The following is a 22,470-nucleotide window of genomic DNA, read 5'->3' as shown; positions in this document are numbered from 1 at the left end:
TGATTTCATGAATATTGTTGCTACAGATCCATGACCATACTTTGTTTACTTCCATTAAAAGCGATAGAATGATTTATTTCTAGCTTTTAAAGTGGAAAGAATTAAGATTTCAATACTTATTAGGAACGTTATTTTGCAGTAAAGGAGATTACTTTCTCACATAAATTTTACCCTCATGCGTCTCTTTAAATAACTCTTCTTTCTTCTGTGTATGACCTCTAATATTCAGCACATTATTAAATGGGAGTGTCATATAAGTCAAAAGTAGAAAAAAAAATGAGTCAAAATGCCACCAGTGGCACCGCTAGCAGCATGAGGGGTGGAGCCTCGGATGCTCCAGGATCGTGAAGAGTTGCCCCAGGGATAGGGGAGGATGGGGGCGACGGCTGCTTCTTCTAGACGCTAAGGAATGCAGCTGGACCTGGATCCCAAGCAGGCTCTCCATATCAAGCAGACCCGGAGGACAACGCCTAGCTGGAGGACCAAGCAGAGCGGAGAAGGCCAGCCACCCTGTGCCTTTGGATTGAAGAATTTAACCCATTTACATGTAAGCTGTGTGGCTGACAGGGTCTTAGTGCTCTGGCCAGGTGTCAGGCCTGTGCCTCTGAGGTGGGAGAGCCGAGTTCAGGACACTAGACCACCAGAGACCACCTGGCCCCATGTAATATCAACCAGCGAGAGCTCTCCCAGAGATCTCCGTCTCATCTCCGGCTCAACGCTAAGACCCAACTCCACTCAATGACCAGCAAGCTCCAGTGCTGGACACCGCATGCCAAACAACTAGCAAGACAGGAACACAACCCCATGCATTAGCAGAGAGGCTGCCTAAAATCATAATAAGTTCACAGACACTCCAAAACACACCACCGGACGTGGTCCTGCCCACCAGAAAGACAAGATCCAGACTCATCCACCAGGACACAGGCACCAGTCCCCTCCACCAGGAAGCCTACACAACCCACTGAACCAACCTTACCCACTAGGGACAGACACCAAAAACAACAGGAACTACGAACTTGCAGCCTCTGAAAAGGAGACCCCAAACACAGTAAGTTAAGCAAAATGAGAAGACAGAGAAATACACAGCAGATGAAGGAGCAAAGTAAAAACCCACCAGACCAAACAAATGAAGAGGAAATAGGCAGTCTACCTGAAAAAGAATTCAGAGTAATGATAGTGAAGATGATCCAAAATCTTGGAAACAGAATGGAGAAAATACAAGAAACGTTTAACAAGGACCTAGAAGAACTAAAGAGCAAACAAACAATGATGAACAACACAGTAAATGAAATTAAAAATTCTCTAGAAGGAATCAATAGCAGAATAACTGAGGCAGAAGAACGGATAAGTGACCTGGAAGATAAAATAGTGGAAATAACTACCACAGAGCACAATAAAGAAGAAAGAATGAAAAGAATTGAGGACAGCCTCAGAGACCTCTGGGACAGCATTAAATGCACCAACATTCGAATTATAGTGGTCCCAGAAGAAGAAGAGAAAAAGAAAGGGACTGAGAAAATATTTGAAGAGATTATAGTTGAAAACTTCCCTAATATAGGAAAGGAAATAGTCAAGTCCAGGAAGCACAGAGAGTCCCATACAGGATAAATCCAAGGAGAAACATGCCAAGACACATATTAATCAAACTATCAAAAACTAAATACAAAGAAAAAATATTAAAAGCAACAAATAATATACAAGGGAATCCCCATAAGGTTAACAGCTGATCTTTCCGCAGAAACTCTGCAAGCCAGAAGGGAGTGGCAGGATATATTTAAAGTGATGAAAGGGAAAAACCTACAACCAAGATTACTCTACCCAGCAAGGATCTCATTCAGATTCTACAGAGAAATTAAAACCTTTACAGACAAGCAAAAGCTAAGAGAATTCATTACCACCAAACCAGCTTTACAACAAATGCTAAAGGAACTTCTCTAGGCAGGAAACACAAGAGAAGGAAAAGACCTGCAATAACAAACCCAAAGCAATTAAGAAAATGGTAATAGGAACATACATATCAATAATTACCTTAAATGTAAATGGATTAAATGCTCCAACCAAAAGACATAGACTGGTTGAATGGATACAAAAACAAGAACCATATATATGCTGTCTACAAGAGACCCACTTCAGACTTAGGGACACATACAGACTGAAAGTGAGGGGATGGAAAAAGATATTCCATGCAAATGGAGATCAAAAGAAAGCTGGAGTAGCAATTCTCATATCAGACAAAATAGACTTTAAAATAAAGACTATTACAAGAGACAAAGAAGGACACTACATAATGATCAAGGGATCAATCCAAGAAGATATAACAATTGTAAATATTTATGCACCCAACATAGGAGCACCTCAATACATAAGGCAAATGCTAACAGCCATAAAAGGGGAAATCAACAGTAACACAATAATAGTAGGCGACTTTAACACCCTACTCTCACCAATGGACAGACCATCCAAAATGAAAATAAATACGGAAGCACAAGCTTTAAATGACACATTAAACCAGATGGACTTAATTGATATTTTTGGACATTCCATCCAAAAACAACAGAATACACTTTCTTCTCAAGTGCTCATGGAACATTCTCCAGGATACACCATATCTTGGGTCACAAATCAAGCCTTGGTAAATTTAAGAAAATTGAAATCATATCAAGTACCTTTTCCGACCACAACACTATGAGACTAGATATCAATTACAGGAAAAAAAAAAAACTGTAAAAAATACAAACACATGGAGACTAAACAATATGCTACTAAATAACCAAGAGATCACTGAAGAAATCAAAGAGGAAATAAAAAAATACCTGGAAACAAATGACAATGAAAACACGACTCCCCAAAACCTATGGGATGCAGCAAAAGCAGTTCTAGGAGGGAAGTTTATAGCAATACAATCCTACCTCAAGAAACAAGAAACATCTCAAATAACCTAACCCTATACCTAAAGCAATTAGAGAAAGAAGAACAAAAAAACCCCCAAAATTAGCAAAAGGAAAGAAATCATAAAGATCAGAGCAGAAATAAATGAAAAAGAAATGAAGGAAACAATAGCAAAGATCAATAAAAGTAAAAGCTGGGTTCTTTGAGAAGATAAACAAAATTGGTAAAGCACTAGCCAGACTCATCAAAAAAAAAAAAAAAAAAGAAGACTCAAATCAACAAAATTAGAAAGGAAAAAGGAGAAGTAACAGATAACCCTGCAGAAATACAAAGAATCATGAGGGATTACTACAAGCAACTATACACCAATAAAATGGACAACCTGGAAGAAATGGAGAAATTCTCAGAAAAGCACAACCTTCTGAGACTGAACCAAGAAGAAATAGAAAATATGAACAGCCCAGTCACAAGCACTGAAATTGAAACTGTGATTAAAAATCTTCCAACAAACAAAAGCCCAGGACCAGATGGCTTCACAGGCAAATTCTATCAAACATTTAGAGAAGAGCTAACACCTATCCTTCTCAAACTCTTCCAAAACATAGCAGACGGAGGAACACTCCCAAACTCATCCTATGAGGCCACCATCACCCTGATACCAAAATCAGACAAAGATGTCAAAAAAAAAAAAAGAAAACTACAGGCCAATATCACTGATGAACATAGATGCTAAAGTCCTCAACAAAATACTAGCAAACAGAATCCAACAGCACACTGAAAGGATCATACACCATGATCAAGTAGGGTTTATCCCAGGAATGCAAGGATTCTTCAATATATGCAAATCAATCAATGTGATACACCATATTAACAAACTGAAGGATAAAAACCATATGATAATCTCAATAGATGCAGAAAAAGCTTCTGACAAAATTCAACACCCATTTATGATAAAAACCCTCCAGAAAGTAGGCACAGAGGGAACTTACCTCAACATAATAAAGGCCATATATGATAAACACACAGCCAACATCGTCCTCAATGGTGAAAAACTGAAGCCATTTCCACTAAGATCAGGAACAAGACAAGGTTGCCCACTCTCACCACTATTATTCAACATAGTTTTGGAAGTTTTAGCCACAGCAATCAGAGAAGAAAAAGAAATAAAAGGAATCCAAATTGGAAAAGAAGAAGTAAAACTGTCACTCTTTGCAGATGATATGATACTATACATAGAGAATCCTAAAGAGGCTACCAGAAAACTACTAGAGCTAATCAATGGATTTGGTAAAGTTGCAGGATACAAAATTAATGCACAGAAATCTCTTGCATTCCTATACACTAATGATGAAAAATCTGAAAGAGAAATTAAGGAAACACTCCCATTTACCACTGCAACAAAAAGAATAAAATACCTAGGAATAAACCTACCTAGGGAGACAAAAGACCTGTATGCAGAAAACTATGAGACACTGATGAAAGAAATTAAAGATGATACAAATAGATGGAGAGATATACCATGTTCTTGGATTGGAAGAATCAACATTGTGAAAATGACTATACTACCCAAATCAATCTACAGATTCAATGCAATCCCTATCAAACTACCAATGGCATTTTTCACAGAACTAGAACAAAAAAGTTCACAATTTGTATGGAAACACAAAAGACCCCGAATAGCCAAAGCAATCTTGAGAAAGAAAAACGGAGCTGGAGGAATCAGGCTCCCTGACTTCAGACTATGCTACAAAGCTACAGTAATCAAGACAGTATGGTACTGGCACAAAAACAGATCAGTGGAACAGGATAGAAAGCCCAGAGATAAACCCACACACATATGGTTACCTTATCTTTGATAAAGGAGGCAAGAATATACAATGGAGAAAAGACAGCCTCTTCAATAAGTAGTGCTGGGCGAACTGGACAGCTACACGTAAAAGAATGAAATTAGAACACTCCCTAACACCATACACAAAAATAAACTCAAAATGGATTAAAGACCTAAATGTAAGGCCAGACACTATAAAACTCTTAGAGGAAAACATAGGCAGAACACTCTATGACATACATCACAGCAAGATCCTTTTTGACCCACCTCCTAGAGAAAGGGAAATAAAAACAAAAATAAACAAATGGGACCTAATGAAACTTAAAAGCTTTTGCACAGCAAAGGAAACCATAAACAAGACAAAAAGACAACCTCAGAATGGGAGAAAATATTTGCAAATGAAGCAACTGACAAAGGATTAATCTCCAAAATATATAAGCAGCTCATGCAGCTCAATATCAAAAAAAAAAAACAACCCAATCCAAAAATAGGCAGAAGACCTAAATAGACACTTCTCCAAAGAAGATATACAGATTGCCAACAAACACATAAAAGAATGCTCCACATCACTAATCATTAGAGAAATGCAAATCAAAACTACAATGAGGTATCACCTCACACTGGTCAGAATGGCCGTCATCAAAAAATCTAGAAACAATAAATGCTGGAGAGGGTGTGGAGAAAAGGGAACCCTCTTGCACTGTTGGTGGGAATGTAAATTGATACAGTCACTATGGAGAATAGTATGGAGGTTCCTTAAAAAACTAAAAAGAACTGCCGTACAACACAGCAATCCCACTACTGGGCATATACCCTGAGAAAACCATAATTCAAAAAGAGTTATGTACCACAATATTCATTGCAGCACTATTTACAATAGCCAGGACATGGAAGCAACCTAAGTGTCCATCATCGGATGAATGGATAAAGAAGATGTGGCACATATATACAGTGGAATATTACTCAGCCATAAAAAGAAACAAAATTGTGTTATTTGTAGTGAAGTGGATGGACCTAGAGTCTGTCATACAGAGTGAAGTAAGTCAGAAAGAGAAAAACAAATACCGTATGCTAACACATAGATATGGAATCTAGAAAAAAAAAAAAGGTTCTGAAGAACCTAGGGGCAGCACAGGAATAAAGACGCAGATGTAGAGAACAGACTTGAGGACATGGGGAGGGGGAAGAGTAAGCTGGGACGAAGTGAGAGAGTGGCATTGACATATATACACTACCAAATGTAAAATAGATAGCTAGTGGGAAGCAGCCGCATAGCACAGGGAGATCAGCTCGGTGCTTTGCGACCACCTAGAGGGGTGGGATAGGGAGAGTGGGAGGGAGACGCAAGAGGGAGGGGATATGGGGATGTATGTAAACGTATAGCTGATTCACTTTGTTATACAGCAGAAACTAACACAACATTGTAAAGCAATTATACTCCAATAAAGATGTTAAAAAAAAATGCCACCAGCATGAAATGTATTTTTATAAACATATTTTTTATTTTATAAGTGTATTCAATTTATTATTGTTTGCATTTCATTGCTTATTTTTAACATTTTTAAAAATTTTCATACATATATAAAAGTAAAATATTTATATAATGAACCCCCATGTATCCCACTCAGCTTCAACAATTATCAATTTGTGGCCAATTTTGTTTCATCTATATTCCCAACTCCCCACCACCATATTATTGTATAGCAAATACCAGACTTGTGTCACTTAATCTGTAAATACTTCAGTATGTATCTTTAAAATGTAATGACTTTCAAAAAACATATCCACAGTAAGGACCTACTGTATAGCACAGGGATCTATATTCAGTATCTTGTAATAACCTATAATGGAAAAGAATCTGAAAAAGAATATATATATATATATATCACTTTGCTGTACACCTGAAACACTGCATATCAACTATACTTCAATTAAAAAAAACACATCTACAGTATCATTATCAATGCTTAAAAATTAAAAATAATTCCTTAATGACAATAAATATCCAATCAGTGTTCAAATTTTCCCAGTTGCCTCATAGTAGTATTTTTACATTTGGTCTATTTGAATCAGAATTCAAATAAAAATTTATGCATGGTATTTGCTTGATATGTCCCTTAAATCTCTTTAAATTTATACATTTACTCTCTTTTTTTTTCCCCTCTTGCAACTGATTGTTGAAGAAACCAGGCAATTGTCCTGCTAAGTTTTACATGGTGGTATCACTTAACATGTTCCTCTGTCCCTTGAATCTCCTATAGATTGGTGATTAGATCTAGCGCTTTGATCAAGTTCATTTTTTTTTCAGTGACTTATTACTATTTAATAACTGTATTCCACATTACAAAACATTAGAGCCCCATCTTTTTAAAATTGAAGTATAGTTGATTTACAGTGTTGTGTTAGTTTCTGGTGTACAGCAAAGTGATTCATTTATATCTATATATTTATCCCTCCCCCCTTGGTAACCATAAATTTGTTTTCTTTGTCTGTGAGTCTGTTTCTGTTTTGTAAATAAGTTCTGTTTTGTAAATTTTGTATCATATTTTAGATTCCACATATAAGTGATATCATATGATATTTGTCTTACTCTTTCTGACTTACTTAGTATGACAATCTCTAAGTCCATCCATGTTGCTGCAAATGGCATTATTTCATTCATTTTTAGGGTTGAGTAATATTCCATTATATATATCTATATCTATCTATATATATGTCTTCTTTATCCATTTATTTGTAGATGGACATTTAGGTTGCATCCATGTCTTGGCTATTGTAAACAGTGCTGCTGTGGATATTAGGATGCACACATTCAGTCTTTTGACAAGACCATTTTATAGATGGTGTTTTATACTACCGATTTCATCACATCAGGAGCATGTAATATCTATCACTCCTTTTGTGCTATTAAGGTTAATCAGTGGCTCAAGTTTAGTTTTAAGTGATAATTATAATAACATTATTTTTAGGTTTTGGGGTTTTTTTTTAACAGTTGCTTCTGTTTATATCAAGTGATATTGGCTTTCTGCTTACTACAGTGCTACAGTTTCCTTTTAAAATAAATTAATTTTAAAAAGTGAATCCATTTAAAGATGTTACATTAATAGGACAGGTAGATTTGGCCAAAGTCATGTATGAGGTGCAAGAATAATTGAAGCTTGGGAAATACAGCTCTAGTCCAAGACTCTGATGTTACTAGTGAGGAAACTGAGGCCCAGGGAGAGGAAGTTTCTGTTTCTGCCCCAAGCTTTTGCGCCCCGTTAGAGGCAGAGCTGTGGCTAGATCTTGGCTGTGGCTTTGGTCTTTCAACTTTCAACCTGGGCTCTCCTGGGGAGTCATCCTCAGGGCAGTCAAGGATGAACTGGCTATGGTGCATAGGAAACCATCTTTGTTGAAAATGCATGTCTCGCCTTCCTGCCTCTGTCCAGTGGAAAAAAATCTCCTCCTTCTCTGGCAAGAAAGTTCTTGCAGGGCCCCTACAGTCATGATTCAGGCACCCATGTTCACCCTTCAAATCTGGATGTGAAGGAAAAAGGGGGTATTGGGCTGGATCTTTATTGAATCAAAGCCACTTCCTAAAATTAACAAAACCCCCAATTCCTGATCTCTTTCTGATAAAGACACAAAGCAGAAACCTGCACACTAAGCAGCTGACTGCCCTTTACCTATGTCCTCTCCTCTCAAACAGCTGCTTCAAGACGCCCCTATGATCAGCTAACCTCTGTCCTCCCCTGGATGGTGGGCTCCTGGTGCCCATTACATAATTTATATCCCTGGGCAGAGCTCAGGACAATAACTCCCTCCCACAATCTCTGTGAGCCTTTTTTTTGGTCCTAGAATTGTATTCTGCTGAATTGCTTGAAATAAGTGGACTTTCAGCTGGGGCTTTATTTTTATTAATTTAAAAGTTAAAATAATTTGAAAAAGTAATACACTACATGGTAAAAATTTTATTTTTCTTATTTTTTAATTTTTATTGGAGTATAGTTGCTTAAAAATGTTGTTTTAGCATGGTAAAAATTTTAAACCGTACTAATGTTACACAGTGACAATAAATCCCCCTCCTACTCCTGATCCTCAGTTTCTCGGTTCCCTTCCCTGGAAGCAACCGTTTTAATCAGTTTCTATATTTCCATCAAGAGAGGAACTATGCATGTAGAAGCATATATATATAGGTTCCCCTCTCTTCTTACATAAAATCAATTTATCATATATGGGTGTATATTATATGTATATGTATATATATATATATATATATGGAGAGAGAGAGAGAGAGAGAGGCTACATGTTAATTAAGTAATTAGATAATGTTCTAGGTGCTGAGGATATAATATAGTAAAGAACAAAAGAAACATTCAGGCAATGAGCACACCATAACAATGCACCTGGTTCTAACCTTGGGGTTTTTTTTTTTTCTTAAAATTATGCAGGCATTTTGAAGATTGTTCTGTATTCAATATGTGTGTGCATCTATATATATCTGCATATATCTGTCCCTCTCTATATATTTCTATCTCATTTCTTTTCTGTGACTGCATAGTTCTTTTGTATAATTATACCATGATTTATTTGACTAATCCCATATTGTTTGACACTTAGACTATTTTCATTTTATTGCTCTCACAAAAAAGAATTCTTCAGTGAGTCAAACCTGGTATCTTTGGACATATGTACAAATGTATCTGTAGGATGAATTCCTAGAAGTGAAATCAGTGGGCCAGGTCAGCTTGCTCTTTAGATATCTTTTTATTATACAAATTTTGCTGAAATGGCAACTGCTATAGTAAGATGCGACTGTATATCAATGTGCACTTTTCAATATGTTACTTCCTTTATGTAAATTTTATTGATGTTAACTGTTTTTTCTCCAGATTTTTAAAATATTACATGCTCATTATAGAATATTTGGCAAATGCAGAAAAGAGTAAGGAAGAAAATCAAATGCACACATAATTCCACCACTCAGAGATATCTGCTGTTAACATTTTCATTTACTTCCTTCCGATCTCTGTTTAGTGTGGAAAATATATATTATTTACATAGATGATATCATACTATACATACTTTTTATCCTACTCCCTCAGAACATTATATCATGATGGGACAATCAATTATTAGGCTAATTTTTAAAGTAATCTGTCAATGTGTACTAAATACAAAGTTCTAAAATCTTTTTACCTAGTAATAGCTATTCTGGAAAATCTTTTTTTTTTTTTTAATTTTATTTATTTATTTATTTATGACTGTGTTGGGTCTTTGCTTCTGTGCTAGGGCTCTCTCTAGCCGCGGCAAGCGGGGGCCACTCCTCATCGCGGTGCGCGGGCCTCTCACCATAGCGGCCTCTCCTGTTGTGGAGCACAGGCTCCAGACGCGCAGGCTCAGCAACCGTGGCTCACGGGCCCAGCCTCTCCGTGGCATGCGGGATCCTCCCAGACCAGGGCTCGAACCCGTGTCCCCTGCATCGGCAGGTGGATTCTCAACCACTGCGCCACCAGGGAAGCCCTGGAAGATCTATTTTTTTAAATAGTTTTATTTTATTTATTTATTTGGCCGTGCCACGCGGCTTGCGGGATCTTAGTTCCCCAACCAGGGTTTGAATCCCCGCCCTTGGCGGTGAAAGCGCGGAGTCCTATCCACTGGACTGCCAGGGAATTCCCTGGAAAATCTATTTGACAGAAATAAAATCAGAAATATTTCATGAAACCTGTGCAAGGATGTTGTTATAAGCATTACTTATAATGTGAAAGCACAGAATTCAAACTGAAAACCCATCAATGATGAAAGGGTTGAACTATGGTACAACTGTGGGAAACTATGCAGATAATAAAAAACAAGGGCTTTCCGGAAAATTGAGTAGACATACATATTAGTCTGCTTGGGCTGCCATAACAAAGTACCATGGTCTGGGTGACTCAAACAAGAGAAACACATATTCTCAGAGTTCTGGAGGCTGGATGTCCTGAGATCAGGGTGCCAGCATGGTTGGGTTCTTTTATTTATTTATTTATTTATTTATTTATTTATTTATTTATTTATTTATTATTTTTGGCTGCATTGGGTCTTTGCTGCTGTGTGCAGGCTTTCTCTAGTTGCAGTGAGTGGGAGCTAGTCTTCATTGTGGTGTGCAGGCTTCTCACTGCAGTGGCTTCTCTTGTTGTGGAGCATGGGCTCTAGAGTGCAGGCTTAGTAGTTGTGCCACACGGGCTTAGTTGCTCTGCCGCATGTAGGATCTTCCCGGACTAGGGCTCAAACCCGTGTCCCCTGCATTGGCAGGTAGATTTTTAACCACTGCGCCACCAGGGAAGCCCCATGGTCGGGTTCTTAAGAGAGTTCTCTCCCTGGCTTGCAGACGGCCACCTACTTGCTGTGTCCTCACATGGCAGAGAGAGAGAGAGGGTTCTCTGGGGTCTCTTCTTATGAGGGCACTAATCCCTCCAGGAAGGCCCCACCCTCATGGCCTCATATAAATCTAATTACCTCCCTATCTCCAAATATCATCACATTGAGTGTTAGGGCTTCTACATATGAATTTTGGGGGAACACAATTCAGTCCATAGTAACATACTTTTCACTCTTCCTCTCACGAAATACAAATGAAAACCTAGACATTGCATATAGAACTAACATAAGAAGATTCTGAAAGGTGTTGAGAAGAGAGCAGACTGGTAGGGACCTCAGGGCCTGAAGAACAATAGGTTGGCGAGTTTTCTTTTTGCCTCGAATACCCCAGTCTTGGAGCTGAAGAAGCCAGCAACCTGGAAGCTCTGATGGGCACAGACAAAAATAAGCCTCACAGAAGCCTGCTCTCTTTAGTCAAAGGACCAGGAAAGGAGCAACCCAGCAAGACAAAAAACTTCAGTATAACGACTGCTCTACTTCAGCCAAACACCAGAGGAAAACTGTGACCCCACACCCTCCCATGCCAACAAAGGCTGAATGGGAGCCTAAATTTCCACACACCCCCACATGGGATCAGAGAATGCAAAGTAGAGAATGGGGCTGTGCATCCCCACCAGCCAGTGAGAAGGCTCCTCCACCCCCTGTAAAGTCAGTGGAGATCATAGGAAGATCCTGGGCTTCCACCCCACCCAGCAGTCAGGAGGCACCCCACCCTGCTGGGGTGGTGTCAGAAGAGGTCTAGTGGAGAGTCAAGACCTTTACCACCACCCTGCAGTAACCAGGATCTATGGAGACCACATGGGGAACTGGAACTTCTCCACGTGGGGAACTGGAGCTTCCATCCCTGACCAGTTATGAGGAGCATCCCCCTCTAGCACAGTGGAGGGTGAGAGGAGAACCTAGATTTCTTCCTCTACCTGGCAGTAATAAGAACGGTATAAAAGAAAGCCAGTTAAAATAGAAGGTTTAAATAAGATCCAGAATCTCATAACACTCAAATGTCCAGGTTCCAAGTGAAAATCACTCTTGATACTAAGAACCAGAAACATCTCAAACTGGATGAAAAAAAGAACCAACAGATGCCCACACTGAGATGAAAGAGAGGTTAGAATTATCTAACAAATATTTTAAAGCAGCCATGATAAAAAGTCCTTCAGCAAACAATTACAAACATGCTTGAAACAAATGAAAACCAGAAAGCCTCAGCAAAGAAACAGAGGATGTTGGAAATTTCCTGGTGGTCCAGTGGTTAGGACTTGGTGCTTTCACTGCTGGGGCCCAGGTTTGATCCCTAGTTGGGGAACTGAAATTCCACAAGCTGCACAGCCTGGCCAAAAAAAAAAAAAAAAAAAAAAAAGGTAACATAAAAAGAACCAAATGGAAATTTTAGAATGGAAAAATATAACCAAAATACAAGGGATCAATGAATGAGCCCAACAGCAAATTGGGGTGGGGGGGACAGAGGAAAGAATCAGTGAACTGCAAGATAGAACAATAGAAATTACACAATCTGAACAACAGAGAGAAAATAGACTGGAAAAAATGAACAAAGCCATAAGGACCTGTGGGACGATAGCAAAAGATGTAATATTTGTGTCAATGAGTGAAGGAGAAGGGAAAGAAAATTGGACTGAAAAAGTACTGGAAAAAATAATGGCTGAAAAATTTGCAAATTTGGCAAGAGATATTAACCTATAGATTCAAGAAGTTGATCAAAGCCTAAGCAGGATAAACCTAAAGAAATCCACATCAAGACACATCATAGGGCTTCCCGGGTGGCGCAGTGGTTAAGAATCCTCCTGCCAGTGCAGGGGACACAAGTTCGAGCCCTGGTCCAGGAAGATCCCACATGCCGCAGAGCAACCAAGCCTGTATGCCACAACTACTGAGCCTGTGCTCTAGAGCCCATGAGCCACAACTACTGAGCCCACGTGCCACAACTACTGAAGCCTGTGTGCCTAGAGCCCATGCTCCGCAACAAAGAGAAGTCACTGCAATGAGAAGCCTGCGCACCGCAACGAAGAGTAGCCCCGGTCACCACAACTAGAGATAGCCCGCACACAGCAACAAAGACCCAATGCAGCCAAAACTAAAATAAAAAAGTAAAATAAATTAAAAAAAAAAACATCATAATTAAACTTCTAAAACTAAAACAAGAAAAAAATCAAAACAACTGGAGAAAAATGACAACTTACCTATAGGGTATTAAAAAAACTTTTTAAATTGAAATATAGTTGATGTACATTATTGTTAGTTTCAGGTGTAATATATAGTGATTTGACATTTGCATACATTACGAAATGATCATCATGATAAGTCCAGTAACCATCTGTCCCCAAAGTTATTACAATATTATCGACCATATTTGTTATGCTGTATACTACATCCCCATTACTTATTTATTTTCTAACTGGAGGTTTGTACATTTTAATCCCCTTCACCTATTTCTCCCCTCAACCCCCCTCTAGGGAAACAATTTGAATGACAGCATCAACCATGCTGGCTGAAGGAAGTGATATGATATTGTTCAAATACAAAAAGAAAAGAATAGTAAACTCAGAATCTTATACCCAAAGAAAATATCCTTTAGGAATGAAGGAGTCAAGACATTCTCAGATCAAAAAACAAACAAACAAAAAAACTAAGAGTTTGTTGCCAGCAGACCTACCCTAAAAGAATGGTTCAAGGAAGTTCTTTAAACTGAAAAAAGATGATAAAAGAAGGAATCAGAATATCAGGAAGGAAGAAAGAACAAAGTAAACAAATATATGGATAAATACATTAGGTTTTCCTTTACCTCCTGAGTTTTCTAAATTATGTTTGATAGTTGAAGCAAAAATTATAACACTATTTGTGTAGTTCTGAATGTATGTAGAGGAAATCTTTAAAACAATTATAAATAGGGAGGTTAAAGGGATGAAAGGAAGGTAAGGTAAGATGATAATACAAGTAAGCTGTGATAGGTTATATATGCATATAATGTAATACCTGGAACAATCAATAAAAAATACAAACAGATACACTCAAAATTGCTATAGATAAATTAAAATGTATTCTAAAACACTCTTAAAAATGTTTATGTCCCAAAGTATAAAATAAACATCTATGAGTCCACACTGGTATAAATAACTGATTAAGTAAATAAGTGAGAGGAAAGAGACAAATCTCCCATGTAGAAAAATTTCAAACAATTTCTGTCTATAATCTGCCCTCAAGAAGGTAGAGAACAACTCCTTACTCTTTAAATATGGGCTGTTAATAGTTATTGACTTCTAAAGAGTACAGTGTGGAAAGGGGGGCAAGAATAACTTCTCAGTGAAGAACCTGAAAAACACTACCTCAGCCAGGTGATTAACAGCTTTAAGTCATGTTGATAGTATGTACCCTTGATGTGTAATGAAAATGACACTTTACCTCTGTGATCTTCCTCCCAAAACCCATAAACCCAGACTAATCAAGAGAAAAACATCAGAAAAATCCTGATAGAGGGACATTTTACAAAATACCTGACCAGTAATCTTCAAAAATATCGAGGTCATCAAAAACATGGAAAGTCTGAGAAACTGTTGCAAGCATGAGGCACCTGAGGAGACATGAAAATAAGCGTAATATGGTATTGTAGATGGGAGCTTGGAGTGGAAGAGGGACATTAGATAAAAACTAAGGAAATCTGAATAAAGTATTGACTTTAGTTACTAATAATGTATCAATATAGGTTCATTAATTAAAGGAAACATTACTAATGTAAGATGTTAATAATTGTGGAAATTCAACATGGGGTATATGGAAACTGTACCATTTTCACAATTTTTCTGTAAATCTAAAACTGTTCTAAAAAAGTGTATTACAAAAAGATATTCAAGTAACCTACAGGAAGACAAGACAAAGAAAAGAAAGCAGAACAAGCAGAAAACAAAAACAAAATGGCAGACTTAAGCCCTAATGTAGTAATAATTACATTAAATGTAAACCGTCTAGATATACCAATTAAAAAACAGAGATTGATAGAGTGGATTAAAAAGCATAATCCAACAATATGCTGTATACAAGAAACTCACTTCAAATATAATGATACAGGCATGTTGTAAGTAAAAGGATGGAGAAAAATATATACCATGTAAGCATTAATCAGAGGAAAGTGGGATTGGATATGTTAATATCAGATAAAGTCAATGTCAGAGGAAAGAAAACTACCAGAGACAGAGAAGGACATTATATAATAATGAAAATGTCAATGCCTCAAGAAGACATGGTACAGTCAGCTTTCCATATCTGTGGGTTCCACATCCAAGGATTCAACCAACTGCAGATCGAAAAATATTTGAAAAAAATTCCAGAAACTTCCAAAAAGCAAAACTTGAACTTCTCTTTCACTGGCAACTATTTACATAGCATTTACATTGTATTTACAACTACTTATATAGAATTTACACTGTATTAGGTATTACAAGTAATCTAGAGGTGATTTAAAGTATACAGGAGGATGTGCGTAGCTTGTATGCAAATACTATGCCATTTTATATAAGGGACTTGAGTATCCATGGATTTTGGTGTTCACCGGGGGTCCTGGAACTAAAACCTCTCAGATACTGAGGGATGAGTAATCCTAAATGTGTATGCACCAAACAATAGATCTATAAAATATGTGAAGGAAAAACTGATAGAACCAAACTGATAGGAGAAATAGACAAATCCTCATTGATAGTTGGAGTCTTCAACACCTCTCCTCCAACAACTGACAGTACAACTACACAGAATATTAGCAAGAATATAGAAGAACTCAGCAACACCATCAACCAACAGGATCTAATTGACATTTATAGAACGCTCCACCCAACAGCAGCAGAATACACATCCTTTTCGATGTCCACAGAACATAAACCAAGATGGTCCATACCTTCAGCTATTAAACAAACCTTAACAAATTTAAAATAATTGAAATCATACAGTGTGTTCTCTGATCACATGGAATCAAACTGGAAATCAAAATAGAAATATAACAGGAAAATCTCCAAACACTTGGAAACTCAACAACTTTTCAATATTCCATGGGTCAAAGAAGTCTCAAGAGAAATAAAAAAGTATATTCAACTGAGTGAAAAATTTTAAAGCATCTAAAAGAAAAAACACCTACAACTAGTGTTATACTTAATGGTGAAAGACTGAATGCTTTCTCCCTAAGATCAGGAAGAGGGCAAAGATGTGTGTTCTTACTACTCTTATTCAATATAGTACTTCAATCCCTAGCCAGTGAAATAAAGCAAGAAAAGGAAATAAAAGGAATACTGGTTAGAGAAGAAGAAATAAAACTATTCCTATATGAAGATGACATGATTATCTTTGTAGAAAATCTCAAGAAATCTATCTTGAAAAACCTCTTAGAACTAATAAGTGAGTCCAGTAAGGCTACAGAATATAAGATAAACACACAAAAATCGAATGTAATTCTATGTACTAGCAATGAACACATGTGTACACAGAAATTTAAAATACAATGCCATTTACAACTGCTCAAAAAAAAAACGTAGGTAAGTGTAACAAATATGCACAGGATTGGTATGCTTAAAGCTACACAGTGTTTGTGAAAGAAATCAGAGAAGAACTAAATAAATGGAGAGACATGCCATGTTCATAAATTGGAAGACTCAACATAGTGAAGATGTCAAATCTTCCCAAATTGATATACAGATTGAACACAATTCCTATCAAAATTTCAGCAAGATTTTTTTGAAGATATAGATAAGGTTATTCTAAAATTTATATGGAAGGCAAAAGGAGCTCAAAAAGCTAAAACAATTTTGAAAAAGAAGAATAAAGTAGGAGAAATTAGTCTATCTGCTTTCTTTTTTTTTTTTTTTAAATACATCCTTTTACTTAATATTGTATGCCTATCTTTTTTGTGTGGCTTTTTTTTTTTTTTTTTTTTTTTTTATTTTATTTATGGCTGTGTTGGGTCTTCGTTTCTGTGCGAGGGCTTTCTCCAGTTGTGGCAAGCGGGGGCCACTCTTCATCGCGGTGCGCGGGCCTCTCGCTATCGCGGCCTCTCTTGTTGCGGAGCACAGGCTCCAGACGCGCAGGCTCAGCAATCGTGGCTCACGGGCCCAGCCTCTCCGCGGCATGTGGGATCCTCCCAGACCAGGGCTCGAACCCGTGTCCCCTGCATTGGCAGGCAGATTCTCAACCACTGCGCCACCAGGGAAGCCCCAGTCTATCTGCTTTCTTTTTAAAAAATTTTTTAAAAATATTTATTTATTTATTTATTTTGGCTGCACTGGGTCTTAAGTTGTGGCATGCATGAGGGATCTAGTTCCCTGACCAGGGATCAAACCCGGGCCCCCTGCATTGGAAGTGTGGAGTCTTACCCACTGGACCACCAGGGAAGTCCCTATCTGCTTTCAAGACTTATTATATAGCTAGAGTAATCAAGACTCTGTCATATTGCAGAGGAATAGACACATAGATTAGTGGAGCAAAATAGAGAACCCAGAAGTAGATCCTCATAAATATGCCCAACAGACTTTCTTTTTTACAAAGGTACAGAAGCAATTCAATGGAGGAAAGATAGTCTTTTCAATAAATTGTGCTGGAGTAATTGGACATCCATAGATAAAAACAAAATGACTCTCAACAATAACAAACCCTTGGGGACTTCCCTGGTGGTCCAGTGGTTAAGACTCCACACTCCCAATGCAGGGGGCCCAGTTTCTATCTCTGGTCAGGGAACTAAATCCCACATGCCTGCCACAACTAAGAGCCCACATGCCAAAACTAAGACCCGGCGCAGCCAAATAAATAAATAAATATATATGTACATATTTAAAAACAAACAAACAAACAAACCCTTGACCTAAGTCTCAGACCTTATTTAAAAATTAACTAAAAATGGACTATGAACTTAAATGTAAAATGTAAAATTATAACACATAGGAAAAAATCTTCAGGATCTAGACTAAGCAAAGAGTTCTTAGACTTGATACCAAAATCATGATCCATAAAAGGAATAATGGACACATTGATTTTTTTTTTTTTTTGGCCGCACCCCACACGGCTTGCGGGATCTTAGTTCCTCAACCAGGGATCGAACCTGTGCCTCCTGAAGTGGAAGCGCAGAGTCCTAACCACTGGACTGCCAGGGAATTCCCGACACATTGGTCTTGATCAAAATAAAAAACTTTGCTCTGCAAAAGCCTCTATTAAGAAGAGGAAAATTGTCTGAATTTATAAAATGTGAGAAAATATATTCAAACTACATATCCAACAAAGGACTAGTATCTAGAATGTGTAAACAACTCTCAAAATTCAATACAAAAAACCCAAAAAAAATCCAATTGGAAAATAGGCAAAAGACATGAACAGACATTTCACCAAAGAAGACATAGAGATGGCAAATAAGCACATGAAAATGTGTTCAGCATCATTAGTCATCAGGGAAATACAAATTAAAACCACAATGAGATATCACCACACACCTATCAGAATGGCCAAAATAAAAAATAGTGACAACACCAAGTGCTAGTGAGGATGCAAAGACACTGGTTTACTTTTACATTGTTGGTGGGAGTATAAAATGGTACAGCTGCTCTGGAAAACAGTTTGGCAATTTCTTTAAAATACTAAACATGCAACAACCCAGCAATTGTACTCAGAGACATTTACCCCAGAGAAATAAAGATTTATGATGACACGGAAAATTGTTGACAGCAGCCTTATTAGTAATAGCCAACAACTAGAAACAACCCAGATGTCCTTTAATGGGTAAATGGTTATATCCGTGCTATGGACTATTTTTCAGCAGTAAAAAGAACGAACTATAGATTCAGACCACAACCTAGATGAATTTCCAGAGAATTATGCTGTGTGGAAAAAAAAAAAAGCCAATCCCAAAAGGTAACATACTGTATAATTTCATTTATATAACATTCTTAAAATGACAAATTATAGAAATGGAGAACAGATTAGTAATTGCCAGGAGTAGGGGGAGGGGTCTGGGAGGGAAGGGGGTTTGGCTAGAACAGGGAAAAGGGTAACATCTTTATGCTGCTGGAAATGTTCTGCATCTTGATTTGTATCAATGCCAATATCCTGGCTGTGATATCGTGCTATAGTCTTGCAAGCTGCTACCTTTGGGGTGACCTGGGTCAAGGGTACTCCAGATCTCTCTGCACTATTTCTTACAATTGCATGGGAATCTACGGTTTTCTCAGAATAAAATGTTTAATTTAAAAAATCAGGGACTTCCCTGGTGGTGCGGTGGTTAAGAATCCACCTGCCAATGCAGGGGACATGAGTTAGATCCCTGGTCTGGGAAGATCCCACATGCCGCGGAGCAACTAAGCCCAGCTACTAAGCCTGTGCTCTAGAGCCCGCAAGCCACAGCTACTGAAGCCCGCGCAACTAGAGCCTGTGCTCCGCAACAAGGGAAGCCACCGCAATGAGAAGCCTGCGCAACGCAACGAAGAGTAGCCCCCGCTAGCTGCAACTAGAGAAAGCCCGCGCAGCAACAAAGACCCAACACAGTCAAAAAAATAAAAATATAAATATAAAAATTAAAAAATCATCAGAGTATAAAGATTAGCTTTCATAGTTTCAAAACAAACAGAATGAAGAAGCTCCACATACACATGCTTAGAAGGATGTCAAGCACATTTTTTAAGTGGAAAGTAAGTTATGGGCTTCCCTGGTGGTGCAGTGGTTAAGAATCCGCCTGCCAATGCAGGGGACATGGGTTCAAGTCCTGGTCGGGGAAGATCCCACATGCTGCAAAGCAACTAAGCTCACGTGCCACAACTACTGAAGCCCACGCGCCTAGAGCCGGTGCTCCGCAACAAGAGAAGCCACCGCAATGAGAAGCCCGCGCACCACAACGAAGAGTAGCCCCTGCTCGCCGCAACTAGAGAAAGCCTGTGTGCAGCAATGAAGACCCAACGCAGCCAAAAATAAAATAAATAAATCTTTAAAAAAAGAAAGAAAAGAAAGTAAGCTATGTATGTATCAATAATATACTCCCATTTTAATTTAAAAATTCAATGTGTGGAATATATGTCTGCATGAGCAAAGAAAAAATCATGGAGGAATCCACACCAAGTTGTAGTATTAAGAGGGTGGGCAAGGGAGAAGTGTTGAGTCTGTATAATTTTTTTAGTTCAAATAAGTAACGGAAAAAGTAAAGATGATCTTAACACAACTTTAAAAATGTATATTATGAATATTTCCATTTCATTAAAAATTATTTATAAATATCATTTTTGGTGTCAACCTAATAGTCCATCAAGTTTATATGCTCTAGTATACAGCCATTATCCTTTCATCTGATCTTGTACCCTATTAACAACACTGTAATTATTGTTGTTTTTTTTTTTTTTGTAATTATTGTTTTTGTACCTACATTTTGGCTTGCATTTAAAAAAAATTTATTGGGATATAGTTGCTTTACAATATTGTGTTAGTTTCTACTGTACAGCAAAGTGAATCAGCTATACGTATACATATATCCCCTCTTTTTTGGAATTCTTTCTCGTTTAGGTCACCACGGCTTGCATTTTAAAATTATCATTTTAAGGATAAAGTTCTAGAAATGAAATTAAGGGTATGAGCTTTTAAAAATAGTTGGTATATACTGCAAGATCACTTCCAGAAAGGTTCTAGCCATTTACAGTAAGTCTAGATAATAATGTCACTGTGTGCCTATCTCACCAGCACCCTTGCTGACACTGAATAGTAATATTTAAAACTCTCTCTCTTTTTTTTTTTTTGGTTAATTTGATAGTTGAAAAATATATCATTTTTGGTTTAATTTGCATTTCTATGATCGCCTGTGAGATTGAAACATATGTGCTCCCTTCTAAACATTCTTACCTCTTTTGTGTCGACGTTTTTGTTCTGTTCCCATGATTTGAATTTCCTTCAGAGCAACTCCCCTTCCCGGCTTCTTGATCTCTGACCACGGCAGTATCACTCTCCTGACTCCCCCAGTTTCTGAACCATAGAGCCAATTTTTTTTCCCCCCTACTTCAGTCCCTGATTTCCCATCAGTCACTGCTTATGGCCATTCCTTCCCGTGGAAGTGTTTTTCTGTTTCATCTTCTTTGTTCTCATGGGAACGCCACCCTCATTAGCCAAGGCCACATACCCCTCCCCTGGATTACAGTGGAAGCTTCCTGGCAATTCTCTCTGCTACCAGTCTCTCCTACTTCGATTCTCTTCCTCCTGCAGCAGTACTGGCTCCCAAAGCAATGCTTTGCATGTGTCACTCCCTAGTCCATTAGGCTAAGCCTGGAAGCCTCTGCCTGCCATTCTTCCCCTCAGCATCGCTTCCTGCAGCTCCCCAGCCAGAAACCTCACACCCAGGTGTTTTCCTCACTGCTTTGAGGTGGTTGCCTGTACGGCTTTCCTGGAGCTTTTCCCCCTTCCTAGATGTCCTTGCTGCAACCGTTTCCTCTAGCTCACCGCCTGTACTTCTTTTAAGGCTTGGTTCAGTACTGATCTCCTCCATGAATTGATCCCAGACGCACTGATAATCTTTGACCTTTCACAAAGTAGAATCACTTTTACAAGGTATGGAACAGTCTGGACAAGGGGGTCATGATGAGGCTCGGAAGACGTTTTAAAAGGGAAGCAAGGAGGAAAAGTTATTTTAGGGAAAGGGTGTTACATTTCATTTGGAACCAACTGAGTTTTGGGTGATGGCAGGACATCCAGATAAAGTCATCCCTTGGGCCACTGGAAATGTAGGCCCAGGATGTAGGCAAGAGGCTGGGGCTGGGGGTCATCTGCAGAGCCGACAGGGGATGCAGTGGAATTGAGAATGTCTAAAGGATCCAGGAGAGAGTCCGGGGTAGCACCCAAACGTAGCTAGCAGCGTAGGAGTCCAAGATGAAGCAAAGCTAAGGGTGCTCAGGTGTGGAGGAGAGAATCGAAAGAAGTGACACGGGGGCAGAACCAGAGGAGGCTACCCCTTCAAGCAGTTTGGTAGATTGTGAAAGGAATGTAGTAGGATTTCAGAAAAATTGGGGAGCTAACCAGCACATGGATCCAGGGGAGAGAGCAGGTGGGGTAGGGACTCCTGCAGGACAAATGAAAGGGGAGGTGGGCAGAGCTGGAGGAAAATCTGGGGTGGGTGTGAGCCCAGGGCTACAGTTTATCTGGAAAGGTCTCCTGGAGAGGGTGGACCTGAGCAGCGGGAAGGGGCTGGGAGGTCTGGAAGAGGCAAGAAGGGAGAATGACGGCCGACTTGACAGTAAGTCTCCCGCACCAAGGCCAAAATGGGGAGAGGGCCAGGGGGTTGAGGGTGGGAACTTTATCTCAGCCCCCTTCACCCCATCCCTCCAAATATGCATTCTAAGTAAAAGCCTGTG

General features: G+C 38.6%; 1 protein-coding gene across 1 annotated transcript in view; it reads left to right on the top strand.

Annotated features, from left to right (window-relative positions):
* Positions 1 to 22,470, top strand: part of CD4 (CD4 molecule) — a 37,592-nt gene that overhangs the window by 6,969 nt on the left and 8,153 nt on the right. The window lies entirely within an intron of this gene.

Source organism: Balaenoptera physalus (genome assembly GCF_965194825.1).
Source record: "Balaenoptera physalus genome assembly, chromosome: 13".
Taxonomy (NCBI): domain Eukaryota; kingdom Metazoa; phylum Chordata; class Mammalia; order Artiodactyla; family Balaenopteridae; genus Balaenoptera; species Balaenoptera physalus.
This window is presented reverse-complemented; position numbering and strand designations above follow the sequence as displayed.